At 54.4% G+C, this 13046-nt stretch overlaps 1 pseudogene across 1 annotated transcript in view; it reads left to right on the top strand.

Annotated features, from left to right (window-relative positions):
• Positions 1–1758: 1758 nt before the first annotated feature.
• LOC311178710 (paladin-like) overlaps positions 1759–13046 on the top strand; it is a 69891-nt pseudogene continuing 58603 nt past the window's right edge. The window contains exons 1-9 of the transcript in view: positions 1759–1860; positions 5979–6134; positions 6274–6342; positions 8879–9005; positions 9228–9327; positions 9402–9557; positions 9880–10062; positions 11160–11267; positions 11514–11585. The product of the transcript in view is annotated as a paladin-like (transcript). The remainder of the gene's footprint in view (positions 1861–5978; positions 6135–6273; positions 6343–8878; positions 9006–9227; positions 9328–9401; positions 9558–9879; positions 10063–11159; positions 11268–11513; positions 11586–13046) is intronic.

Here is a 13046-nt window from a genome sequence, read left to right as displayed (position 1 = left end):
CCTCGGTCCTTGGAGTCTGGAGCCTTCTGCCAGGAAACTATGGATTATCCTACAGGGGTGACCCCCAGACCCTTCATAGCCCCTTAGTGTCAGGCCACATGGATGGTGCTGATAGAGAACACATTCTGGGAGAGGAGGGCACAAGAGTCTGATGGATGCTGCAGTGAAGGGAGAATATAAGAGGACCCATGAGCCTGGTCACAAATATTATCTCCAAAGTGGTGTGAGAGGGGGTGGGGTGGGCAGCAGGAGGGAGACAAGTGTCCCTAATGTCACCTGGGCTGCTCACGCTCCTGCATACAGTCAGAGGAAGAGACAAGGGTCCCCAGAGCTGATGCACAGCCTGGGAACACGAGTTGGATGGCAGCTTTCTCTCCTCTGGCTCCCGCGTGACTGACAGCCCACATGACCCTGGGCACTAATCTGCGTCTTGTGTTTGTCTTTCTGGACCATTTGCACTCTGACAATGGTGCACCGAAGTCACTCCCCAGGGGCAAGTGGCCCCCCCCAGTGCTCATACCTCAGTCAGCCTCTTAGGTCACTGGGTGTGGCTGCCTCAGGCCAGAGCTCCTTTCTTAGCTGCTCTCTGGGGCTGTGGCTGGAGAGGTATGTGGGCCTATTTTGAACATTCCGGGGAGGACAATCACTTCCGAGTGGAAGGACCCTTCCTCTTGCCCAACTGCAGTGGACTCAGGGACTCACATAGCTCGGGATTCCTGGTTTTGCAACCTGTAACCTGCAATCTAGAGTTTATTCCAGTTTTGGTTCTTCACAGTATAGCACTTTTCTCTCTCTGTGACCTTCCTATGGCAGTCTTTACCCTCTGCCCAAGGCTCAGCTCCACTGTCCTAAGTAGCCATGCAGGGTCTGATTCAAGGGCCTTTGGAGGGTTTTCTGACCCTGTTCCCATCCCAGAAACCTCCCAGCTTCCCAGCGCTGACTTGGCTCATTGGATGGAGGCCTTGCCAAAAATCATATCCAGGAGGCCTTTGGACAGTAAATGTAGGGTGGTACAGGGCCTGGCTGGCCTCAGCTGCTTGGAGTTATACAAAGAACAGAAGTGGCTGAGGTGGGCGGGTGACTAATGTGACCTTGGAGGGTGTCACCTTCAGCTGTCGGGTGAGATGATGTATATCAAGCCTCATGCAGATCCCAAGCCTGGGCAACCCTGGACGCTGGTATCCTTCGCACCATCCAGTTGGGCCTGCAGGGGTGATTTTTACTGAGATCCCTGGTCTTAAGCAGAGACCTGCAGTCTCCTGAAAGCTGGCAATGGGTTCCAGGCACTTTGGGGAGCCATTATGTGCTACAAGGAACTATTATGAAGCTAATAATTTGGTGAGGATTGATGGGCTTTCAGAACCCATAAGAGCTTGGAGAACATGGATTTTAGTATCTGAAGAGCTGATTCTGAGACCCAGCTCTGCCAGTCACTGTGTGAGCTTGAGCTGGTTACTTAACTTCTCTGAACCTCAGTTTAAGTCTCATCTATAAATGGGACTATTATCTACCCGCAGTGGTTACATGAAAAGTGAGTAAAATAAATTTTAACCTGACTTTGGGCCCTAAGGTAGGGAGAAGTTATCCCTGGCCGGGTCATGCTCAGAATATCTAGCTCTGTGAAGGCTGAGCTGAAGCAACCAGCCCTTAACAGCAGCCTGCCACACTTCACTTGCTTCACAAGCATCATTGTTGTTTTGTTGACAGGAGGAGCTCTGTCCTTGGGGACGTTTTCACTCAAGTCTGGGTCCATCAGCCATGGTGGTGACAGTCCTCTTGGGCACTCTGTTGGAGCTGGCGGGGTTTGCTTTGCCAGCACCGCGCTGCCAAGCCAAGTCTGGCCTGCAGCTCCTCACACTGGTGCCAGGTAGATATTTTCTTATGTGATCCCTAATCCATACACCCTTCCTGGGGATAGAGCCAAACTCTTAGAGGAACCATTTTGCCCCCTGGAGAGAACTGCTCACTCCGTGTGGAGGCGCAGGGAGGGGAGTTCCATGCCGTTCAATGCAATACACACCCAATGGGTGCCAAGCTCTGGTGCGACAAAACCTGAGCAAAGCAGCACCCTGCCCGTGAGGTATTTATAAGAAATGCTTCAACAAGCAGTATGTGTCTTTCTCTAGATCATGATAGGCGATCCCCTAACACTACAGCAGATTAAGAACCCATAAGGCACACAGGCATTCATTGATCCTGCAAACATTTATAAAACTTCTATGTTGCAGATTATATGTCAGATGCTTCAGAAAGGTAAAATAGAGATTTCTTCATGATTATTAGTCCAATTTTGTTCACCAGTAAAAGATTTCAGTGCAGGGGGCCCACGGACTTTTGCCCAAGGCACAGTTGTGGACCTATGAGGGATGAATTGTTTGGGGGTGGGAAAGTAGGGGCATTTCACAGGGCGGTGACTGCTGAGAAAGGAGTGAAAGGAATGAAAGGAAGCACCAAGGCATTCTGAGGAGGTGGGGGTGTGGAGAAAAGTCCACAGACTGAGGAGCTGGCCTGTGCAAAGACCTGGGGGCTGAGTCATGGACTTGTTGGGGCTCTGAGGAACCACAGAGGTGACCTCATCCTCCGTTCATGGTGCAGAGTGCGAGAGTGGAAGGGACCGCCTAGAGCCATCTTGCCACATTGCTGCCAAGTTTTGACCTGATCTCCTAACCTCTCAGCTGGGTTTTTTACTTGGTATGAAAAAACTAGACATTAGACAAAACATCCTCACCACTTGAATCACAAGAGGTTCACATCCAGGCCATGTGAGTTTAGTTCAAAGTTTAAAGGAAAAGCAGAGCTGGAAGGCTGAAGCTTACTGGGTTCTGTGCCAGGTACACAGCTGGTGCTCCATAAATGCTCGTAGCCTTCTCCATGGCCAGATAGTGGGTAAAGGCCTTTCCCTTTTCTGGAGGACATGTGAATGGCAGCTTTTTTAAAAAAATATTTTATTTTATATAATCTTACATCATTTTTCATCTTTGCACAATGTTTGCATTTTCAGTATGGTTATATTCCCCATACAATTGCACCCCCGCCTTATTTTGACCCTAGTCCTTCCTTTCCCCGCCTCCTCCAACCCCCACCCCCCGTAGTGTGTCTCTGGTTTATAGTTGCTCGTTGATTTTGATTTTTACTTTGCATTGAGTAGTCTTTCTCCTGGTCTCTTATTTAGGCTTTTTAAATACCTGCTATGAGTGAGACCATCTGGTATTTTTCTTTTTCTTTCTGACTTATTTCGCTGAGCATGATCCCTTCCAGCTCCATCCATGTTGCTGCAAACTGCATGTGTTTATCTTTTTTGATTGCTGAGTAATATTCCATGGTGTATATGGTAAATGGCAGCTTTTAACTCACAATGAGTTAGAGCTGGGGCTTGTGAAAGCTCTGTGCAAATGGACGATGGGAACTTCACTGGGAAGGCTGTGGTACCTTGTTGCCCCCATTTGAAAGGGGGTGGATTAACTGATCAAATGGAGATTCATCTCTAACGAGTGTGTCCTTTGAGTGGGGGCAACGAAGGAGCCTTCTCCGTCCCTCAGGGCATTCAGGTTTAGGGGCTGAGCAGGACGCAGAGCTGCCCACAGTGCTATACGTTGCCTGGTCTGCTCCTGGCTCTAAAGTTTCCGGATGTATGTCTGGTGTCGTGGGTGCCCATCAGAGGTGGTCGATAGGTATTTCTAGTCTCATTTTCCAAATTTAGAAAGAGAAGGATCACAAAATCACCATAGCCTTGGAGGGTGTTGGCCTTGGGTGAGGGGAGAGAAGTCTCCACCCCCATGTGCCGTTTTACTCAATCCCACAACAGACTGTTCCCTCATTACACTGAAAATACTTAGAAATAGAATAACAGTCTCGGTTGTTATTGATAGAAACCTGTCATATGGTAGATGAATATGATAATATGATAGAAACCTATCATTAAAATGTACATGCTTATGTTATATATTTTATATACAGATAGTTTTATTCCCATATTATTATGAATTATAATTATGTGTTTAATGTTATATATGGTATACATTTTATACATCTAGCATATAATTTTTTTTTAAAATTTATTTATTTATTTATTTATACAAGCACTGGGTACAGTCAGAAGCGCGGGAGGGTGAGAGAATTCACCAGAGCCAGAGCGGGGAGCAGAGCGGGCAGAAGGACGGAAGTACACTGCTGAGGGGAGCAGCGGGCGGCAGGAGAGGTCTGCTCGCCACGTGGGACCCTCCTCCGGTGGCCGGGGAGCAGCCAGGGTTCAAACTGGCGCTGCAGAGGCTGCGGGCATCTTCGCAACCCAGCGCTCAACCGCTGCGCCACGGGGGAGGCCCTAGCATATAATTTTTTATACATTTCACAGTATATAATATATACATATACTGAAATGTAGATTACAAATATAAAAGATGTAAAAATATACCTTAATAGGTATATTTGTTGTATTTCAGAAACAAGGAATACTGTATCCTAAAGCTTTCACCCTTTTGGGCACTACATATCCTACTACACAACCATGGTTGATTCACACCTCAGTGTGAGTGAGGAATTTAAAAACAGGTTTTACTCTCACCAGCTTTCTAAATCCTAACTCTGTGCCTGCCCTTTCATAGAACCTTCCAGCGACTGCCGAGAGCCCTCTGGACAGGCCAGACGCCTCCCCACGACCCTCGTGGATTCAGAAGGAGGCCTCTCAGCACTGCTCTTCCTGCCAGTCCCTCAGCCTCTGCTTTCCATCCCGGTCTCATTTCTGATCCTTCCACCAACCATGCAGTTCCTTGTGTCTGAGATGCCCTCCCCTTTTCCTCTCACCACACCTGTGCCTGTAAGACTTGGCTGAGAAATCAGGTTTATTCAAAGATTGTCCTTGTGTCCTCCTAGGCACACTCACCGTGCCTGCGTCTACTCCTCACCCAGCAGGTCACCCCACCCTGGCACTCCAGACCCCTTGCTATGGCCCTTCCTAGGCAGCAAGCTCAGAACACACAGACTGCTGTGCCATGGTCGCCTCTGGACGCCAGTGTTCAGCACACGGTGGAGAGACATGTCCAAGTGATGGTAGAACTGAACATGAGTTGGAGGTAGAGAGGGAGAATCTGTGTCTTAGGCGTGAGGGAGTCAGTCCTCTGACTGGTTAGAACCAGACCGAGAGGCACCGGCTCCAGCATTTTGCAGATTTGGCCCATTTTAAAGGTTGGCCTCACCCCTGGCTTCCCAGCCCCAAACCTTATTGTGTCCACAAGTCAGAACCCCCATGGCCTACCCTGGAAGACCCTCTTGTGGCCCCTCCTGGCCAGGGAGCAGAGCTCTCACCACCCCAACGCCCGGAGGCCTGGACTTTTCTCTAGCCCCGGGAGGGTTGGGGACCAGGAAGGAGATATTCTTCCTTGGGGTGACAGAAAGTTGGCCAGAAGGCCCCTACCTTGTGGTTAGAACTGGACATCCTGTCCAGGGCCCCTTGGACCGTCCTCAACCCTCAGGTACGAGGGAGGTTGTGTGCCTGGAGCTTTCTCCTGGCAGCCTGTCTTTGTCTGGTCTCCCTTCAGAACGGAGCAGTGGTTAGAATTTCACGAGGAAATACGGATTCAGGGAGGCTGACCACCCTCCCAGGTTGGAGGTGGCTTCTTCCTGGCACCAGTACACCTAATGGCCTTTCCTGTAACCTGGATGGGGCAGTGTCCCTCCCATTGCCATCTGAATCCACCCTCTGTCCCTGCCCCCTGAGGGCAGCAGGGGGTGTGAGTGTGCGAGTAGTGAGTGTGTGTGTAGTGTGTGAGTGTGTGTGTGTGTAGGGTATAAATGAGTGTGTATGCAGGGTTTGTGTGCACTGTGTGTGAATGGGGGTGCCTGTGGCATGGGGTATCTGTGTGTGGGGGGCATGTTTATGTGAGTGTGTGTGTTTTACGCGTGAGAGTTTCATGAGAGTATGTGGGGTGTACATGCGCAATGTGTGGGGTGACCCCCAGACTGACTCCTGTACTGTCCTCCAGACAAAGGCAGCCAAGGTGGAGCAGGAGGCCCGGAGACTGCGTCTGCGGAGTCTGCAGTACCTGGAGCGCTCTGTCCACCTGGTGCTTCTCAACGCGCATCTCCACCTGGAGAAGGCGCAGTCCTGGCAGAGGCCGTTCAGCACCTGGATGCGGGAGGTGAGAGGCGGGAGGCTGAGGCGCAAGGGGCGGCTGCAGGAGGGGCCAGGTCATCCCCGTCCGCTGTTGAGACTTCCACGTGGCCCGGCGTTTCTCCTGTCTCACTTTGGGGCTCCAGCGCCGTGTCTGTGTGGGACAGGTTGTTCATCTCAGCTTGAAGAGTAAATGCGTGCACGGGGAGGCGCGAGGGGACCTGGCAGTCCACCAGGTACTGTGCCTGCTGGGCTCCTGCTGTGCGCATCTGCCAGGTGCCTCTGGCTGGCTGTTGTGCCCGGTCCTCAGGGCAAGCTGGTGTGGTGGCTCAGCTCCTGCCAGCTCTCCTCTGTGACCTTTGGCAAGTGCATTGGTCTAGCCTACTCTCCTCAACATTAAAATGGAAATAACGTTGATACCGTAGCGTGACCTCAGGAGATTTTGGGGGGATTCCGTGAGGTCAGTGTTGGGCTGTGGTGAGCAGGACTGTCTTCGGGGCAACTGTTGCTCCTGTTATGCAGGGTGACCGAGCACAGGGAGGTCAGTACTTGCTCACGGTCAGTGTGAGAGCCAGGTGATTTGTTCTAAAGCCCCCCATGTCTGTCCTGAGACACCTTCCTTAAGGTCCTCTTGATCATTGCCCTCTGCTCAGCCTCTGGCTCTCCTGCTTGGCCGCCAGTGTTTTCGGAGGTAGAGCTGCCACCTCCACACCTAGGCTAGAGGTCAGAAGCGAGGGCTCCTGTTCTCGGCCATGCGGCCTGTAATTACCCTCCTCCAGGAAGCTGGCCCTCCTGACCTCACCACCCAGTCCTGGCAGTTCTAATCTGGACTCCAGGCTGGAATTATCTCCCCTGGGGCAGACGGTCAGGGGGTGCACACCCCAGCCAGACTGAGGATGGGAGCCTGTAGGGGCCTTAGACACGTCTGCCAGTGGGTTCAGACCTGCGAGGGAGGCCACGGCAGTGTCCAGGGGCAGGGATGGTGGCGACTGGGCAGTTGTGCGAAGGTGAGCCTTCAGGTGGTTGTTTGTGGGTCAGTGAGACCTGATGGGGTGTTAGGCCACCCTTTTGAGCAGCCCAGGCTCAGCCTCCCCTTTGATCTCCTGTGTGGTGTTGAGGTGGTAGGGGAACGAGGATACTTTTGGGGGTTCTTCTTGGAGAATGAAAATCTGGGGAACCATGGGTGGGGATGGGGTGCTTGATCCCCTCTTTCCTGGAGATTAGTGGAGGGTGAGGGTTGCCTGGAGACCTTTGTACTGAGTGAAGCCTTTGTCCTTCCTACCACTTCCAGGATGGTGGGGAGAAGAGGCAGATTGGTGGGTGGTTTGAGTCTGGTGCCAGAGCCTGGGCTGCTGGGCAAAAGGTTGGTGTGGAGAGGTTCCAGCTAAACCCCTGGGCAAAGGCCCACAGTAGGCCAGCCTGGGCCACAGTTCACACTCAAGGGGCTCTTGCTGCCTCTTGCTTCCCCACTGCCCGCCCTGCCCGGCCCCCTGGGCCCCTGTCGCCAGTGCTCCTGAGTGTCGAGTGAGTGTCTGGCTGACACAGCCTTGATTGGCCCCCGTGCGACTCCCCACTTCCTTACTGTGTGAGTGCATGCTGTGCTGAGCCTCCTCAGGAGGCCCGGGAGGAAGAGCCACATCCCTGTTAGAAGGAACGTGAGGCTCAGTGCAGTTAACACAAGTCAGCTCAATCAGGTCGCTTAGCTGGGGGTGGGGGGTGGGGGGGCACTGGCCCTAGTCTTGCTCAGAGCCCGCAAGGAGAGGCTGCCCTGGTGAAGGGGGGAGGGTGACCTGTCATTCAGGTCACCCTGCCTCACTTGGAGCGCTGGCCCCTCTCTGCTTTACTCCCAGGTGGCATCGAAGGCCGGAGTTTATGAGAATCTCCACCAGTTGGGCTTCCCTGAGCTGGAGCTCATGGAGGACCCGCCCTTCTCTGGGCTGCACTGCTGGTGGCAGGGGCAGAGCTGCAGCCCTGAGGCCTTGACAGCAGGGGACTTCCTATAGGAGGGGCCCTCCTGCCCCTGCCTCCTCCTGGGCTGGTGTTCCTGGTGCTCTTCCCAGGGTGGTCATGAGGAGGCAATTCCTCTCCCCCCAGAGGGACTGGGTTGGGGACCTTTTCTATGTAAGAGCTTTTTGTGGGACAGTTGGCACAGTCACACCTTGTAAATGACATGGCCTCCCGGAAGAGGGGCGTGTGTGTGTGTGTGTGTGTGTGTGTGTGTGTGTGTGTGTGTGTGTGAGAGAGAGAGAGAGAGAGAGAGAGAGAGAGAGAGAGAGATGCCTTGCAGATGGGCTGTCTGGGCTGCCCTTAGCCCGTTAAGGAGGTCACACCCCAAATTGCCAGCTAAGCTCTGGGCTACTTCCCTCCTCCTCTGTCCCCTTTTACAGCAGTGCTGAGGGCCCTGGTGCAGGGCAGGCAGGCTGCAGGTAATTTCCTTCCCTTTCTGTCCCTCCCTGCTGGGCCCCTTGGCTTCTCCCCTTTTGCTGCCTGAGCACTGCCCTTAGGCTCTGGCTCCCTGGGGAGTGGATGCAGTTTGGGGGGGTGGTCCCTGGCAGACAAAAGAAGGCCCCATCACCGGGCCCCTTCTCTGACCCCACCGGGCATCAGGTCCTGGTTGGCTCTTGCTTTGGATGTCCTGGTCTGAGTTTCCCTCCCCCTCATTCCTGCTCCGGGCTTGATGGGTGTCTCTTGGCCTCCCCTACCTTGCGGTGGGGGGAGCTTGGGATGGCCCTGTGACCCTGAACTCCTGTCTTTTTCCGCCTTGGGCTGCAGTACCCGCTGGCTTTTGCCATCAGTTTCAGCCGCTGGCTGTGTGCCCACCCTGAGCTGTACCGTGTGCCCGTGACGCTGACCTCGTGGGGCCAGTGGCTCCAGGGGCCTCATGGCCGAGGGCTCCCTGGTGAGTGTGGCTGGCTGGCTGGGAGGATGGGAGTGGGCGTGGGCTGGTCTTTGAGCCTCAGCCTCCTTTTCTGGAGGTGGGGGCCATCCCTCTTCTCCTTGGGCAGTGGTAAAGCTCCTAGTGTGCAAAAGGAGCCGGTCCCACCCCTTCCCTGCCCCTCTGGGACCAGGCTCTGGACCCGTGTCAGCGGGTGTGGTCCCAGGCTTGCTGCTCTCCCCGCAGAAGGTGGACGATCTCGTCTCCCCAGACGCACTCGGCACTCTGAGAGAGATGGACGTAGCCCCGCATGCCCATCTATGGCACGGCCCAGCCCAGTGCCAAGGTAACCATCCTAGAGGCCTTGGGTAGGAGCAGGAGGGTCAAACCCTTTCACTGACCATATTCCTGTCCCCCCAGGCCCTGGGTAGTATCCTGGCCTACCTGACTGACAACAAGAGGAAGCTGCGGCACATCGTGTGGGTGAACCTGAGGGAGGAGGCCGTGCTGGAGTGTGATGGGCACACCCGCAGCCTGTGGCAGCCTGGGCCCCCCGTAACGCCTGACCAGCTGGAGGTGAGCCCTTCTGCCTTCTGCACACCCCTTCCTCGGAGGCCGTCTGGGGCACTGGCCTGTGAGGATCTTCAGAAGGATTGCTGCTCCTGCTGTACTGATGGAGAAGCCGAGCCCTGATGGGAGTTGTGCCAGGGAGTGGCTGACTCAGGATGTGTGTCGGGCCACCTCCCTGGTCCAAGTCTGGGTCTGACCCCCAGGCTCAGGAAGGGGAGGAAATGCTCCCAGAAGCCAGTACTGGCCCTGACCAGAGCAGGCTCCCGTTTTTCAGAGCTGGCCTGCAGGTTGCCTCAGTGGCCGCTGTCCTCTGTCCCACCCCCTCTAGAACCTGGAGACCCAGCTGAAGACCCACCTGAGCAAGCCTCTCCCAGGCACAGAGGGCCCCCGCACCCACAAGTTCCAGACGTGCCTCACTATGCAGGAGGTCTTCAGCCAGCACCGGGGGGCCTGTCCTGGTCTCACCTACCACCGCATCCCACTGCCAGACTTCTGTGCCCCCTGTGAAGAGGTGAGGGCCATGCCAAGGTGTCCCTCTGGGCAGGGAATGGCCCCCTCTGGACCGTGGACTCCTAGGAGGGGTTGGGGGTTTCGAGTTTGACCAAGTGCTTTACTCACACTGTGTCAAAGTTTCTTGTTTGCGTGTGTATTCATGGGTGCTTGTCAGGTGTTGTAGGTGTGTCTCGGGCGAGCACGTCCATAGTGTTCATGGTGTGTGTGTATCTTTGCTTGGGATTGTGTTGGGAGCGGGTGTCATGTCATTGTGAAGTGCGTGTATGTGTGGTGCGAGTATTTTTTGTGGAGTCTGTGACGAACACTTTGTCTTCAGTGGGGGAGAGCACGTGTGGAGAGAGTGTCTTCTGGGGAGTCGTGTGGTGTGGCGTGCATCCGGGCTCTGTGGAGGAGGGGGTGTGGAATGCTGTGTGTGCCTGAGGGGGGTTGGGTGTCCTCGTGGTATCTGCAGGTTGGTGTCTTCATGGGCGTCTGCGTTGTTTGTGTGTCTTTAGGTTGTGGATACTGTGCGTGCCTGTGTCATACATGGTGGTTTGGGTGGCCTGTGTGTCTGTGCCCGGCGTGTGCAGGGCCTGTGTCACGGCTCCTTGTGGCAGGTGGAGGCTGGGGCTGAGTTCTGGCCTCACTTTGCCAGCGGGTCTCCTTGCCCGTGGTTGCCCCCTGGTGGCCGTGCTCTGCAGTGATGGGCTGAGGCTGGGACCTGTGCTCAGCCTGGGACCTAGGTTGGGTCATTCTAGGTGGGCACAGATGCAGGGGGTCCATGTGCAGCCTAGGGGGTGCAGCACATGGAAGTGTGTCTTACCCAGTGGACAATGGACATCGTGATCCCCCAGTGTGTGTGCTGGCTCACATGTCCAGTCCTGGTCCCTGGGGTGGGGTTACAGCTTACACAGGGGTGCTGTATTCACACACACAGGGACTTGCATGTGTTCAGTGAGTGGAGTGTGATTGTACAAGGTTGTGAGCCTGGCAGTGACAGGCCCGGGGAATGCACTTCCAGGACAGCTGCTGGGGTTGCCATTTGGAGGGGCGGCCACCTTGGGGGTCTGTGCAGCAGGAGCGGCTGCTGACCCACACCTTGATCTCCTCACACAGGATTTTGACCGACTGCTGGTGGCCCTGAGGGCTGCCCTCGCCAAGGACTCAGTCACTGGATTTGTATTCAGCTGCCTCAGCGGACAGGGCCAGACCACCTCCGCCATGGTGGTGGCTGTGCTCACCTTCTGACACATCTGAGTACGTGTGACCTCTGGTGAGAGGACAGCCTGGGCACTTGGTCCCTGGGAACACTGGCTATGGGGAAGGTGTGGGGGCAGAGGTGGTCCATGGTGTCGTCCAGGAACCCCCTGCCATCAATCCTGGGTAGGGCAACCGGGACTGGCAGACCATTGGCATGGGGCTCCTGACATAGGAAAGGAGTGCTCCCCACCCAACAGCTGTCCTCTTTAGGGTTTCCCCGAGGTCGGCGAGGAGGAGCTGGTGAGCCTGCCTGATGCCAAGTTCACCAAAGGCGAATTTGAGGTGAGCACTCCCTATGGGGCCCCAGGAGATGCCTGCGGGAGGGGAGAGGGTGAATCTTGCTGGCAGGTCTGGGCAATCTTCAAAGCTGTCCCTAGTGCTGTCGACCTCGTCATTCCAGTGCTTCCCTATTCCTGTTTCACGCAAGAGCAAGCCAAGGTGTGGGGCGGCTTAGCTCTGGGGCCATGTCAAATAGCCACTGGAGATGGGGCTGGACCCCCACCTCACGGGTCTTGCTGCTGGGCTGCTGTGTGGCTGGCGGGAGGCCACCCTCTGCTCTGGGTTATGTTGGCCATACCCAGTGGCTTCCTAGAAACCTGGGATCCAGCTGTGGTTGGTGATCATGGTGCAGGCTTCTGCCCCCATGCCTCCGTTCCATTTCAGCTCATGGTGCTGGATGGACTTTTCCGATTTAGTCATGACTGGTTCATGTGCCCCAATCACATGTCATCTCCCCAGAGAGTAGGTGGCAATGTCCCCATGTTACAGGTGGGAAAAACGGAGCTCAGAGCTGGGCGTGTAGCTGCTGGTTGTTGGCATGGTGCTTGGCACCTGTCTACCCAGCCAGCCATGCACCCATCACCTGCCCTCCCTGCTACCCCACCCTTTGTGTAGTTTCTCGAGTTCCCCAAGCTTTTTCAGCCACTGAGCCTTTGCCTATGCCATTCCCTGCCCTGGCCTCTTTTCTCTTATTGTGCTGGGTGATTCACTGATTATTTTCTGTTATTATTGTGGTAAAATGTTTAGTACAAAATTTTCCATTTTTAACATTTTCGAGTGTGCAGTTCTGTGGCACTAAGTGCATTCGCTTAGTTGTGCAGCCATCACCACCATCCTTCTCCAGAACTTTCTCCATCCTCCCAAAATGACTGGACTGTTGAACACTAACTTCCCTCATCCCCGGCCCTGGTAACTGCCGTTCTACTTTCAGTTCTGTGGACTTGACATCTCTGGATACCTCATATAAGTGGAATCACACTGTATTTGTCCTTCCATGACTGGCTTGTCCTTCCACGACTCAGGCTTCGTCCATGCTGTCGCATGTGTTGGCATTTCCTTTTGTAAGACTGAGTAATATTCCATTCTGTGCATAAACCCCATTTTGGATATCCAGTCACCATGGATGGACCCTTGGGCTGTCTTCCCCTCTTGGCAGTTGTGAATAACGCTGCTGTGAACTCGAGAGTGCAGATATCTGCTTGAGTTTTTACTTTTAATTCCAGAAATGGAATTGCAGGATCAAGTGTTAATCCTGTTTAATTTTTGAGATGTGGCCATACTGTTTTTCCAAGGCAGCCGCACCATTTTTCATTGTTCCAGTATCTTCCCCTCCTTGCTGACACTTGTTTTGTGTTTTTGTGCTGGTGGTCATCCTGGTGGGTGTGAGTGGGGCCGCATTGTGGGTTGGATGTGCATTTCCCTAACGACTGGTGATGCTGAGCGTCTTATTGGCCATTGTTTATC

Source organism: Talpa europaea (genome assembly GCF_964194135.1).
Source record: "Talpa europaea genome assembly, chromosome: 10".
In the NCBI taxonomy this organism is placed as follows: Eukaryota; Metazoa; Chordata; class Mammalia; order Eulipotyphla; family Talpidae; genus Talpa; species Talpa europaea.
Note: the sequence above shows the minus strand (reverse complement) of the source record. Positions and strands in the feature narration are given on the sequence as shown.